Here is a 768-nt window from a genome sequence, read left to right on the forward strand (position 1 = left end):
ATCAAGGCAAAAAGAGAGCAGTGGATAGAAAGATCTTAGAAGTCCCACTAAGTTCATCCAAGCCACCATACACACAGGCAGAAAAATCAAAATAAGGTATGAGTCTGAACAGGGTGAGCAATCTAGGAAAAGATGAACACAGTATGCTAGGACCCAGAAATCATCAAGTCTGTGAAAACTAAGCCAGAACAGAAATGTGAATTCCATAAGATCAGGGACATAATCTGTCTTGTTCATCCAGGCATGGTAATCTGCCAGAAATAGTGCTTAACTATAAGAACTGAATATTTGTTAGATAATTAAACCACCAACTAAATGAGATTCATGCAACCATGAAAAATCCTGCTATAGGTGCACAATATTGATATACTGGAAAGTTAAAAAATCAAGTTGGAAATTCGACTGCTATTGCGCTTTTGTTTGTGTGTGTGTATATCTATAAATAGGTGGAAGAATACACCAAAACATCAACAGCAGTTACCTCTGGGTGGTGAGGTTAGGAGTAATCTTAACCTTCTTGTTATTTATCCCTGTATGTTCATTTGTGAATATTTATTCCATCATTATAAAAAGGATTTTTAAGCTATCTGTATGTATAAGAGTATATGTTGCTACTGTGTAAGAGTATATGCTGTTACTGTAAAGATATTGCATCACTACTGTTGACCTCAGAACATGCACCTATTGCCTAATTCTAGGACTCCTAGCTAAGTCTTTGGAGCTTCACCTGGAAGAATGCTGGAGGAGACGGAGCTCCTCCCATTTCTC

The sequence above is a fragment of the Rhinopithecus bieti genome, unplaced genomic scaffold (genome assembly GCF_001698545.2).
Source record: "Rhinopithecus bieti isolate Rb0 unplaced genomic scaffold, ASM169854v2 scaffold_1853, whole genome shotgun sequence".
NCBI lineage: Eukaryota > Metazoa > Chordata > Mammalia > Primates > Cercopithecidae > Rhinopithecus > Rhinopithecus bieti.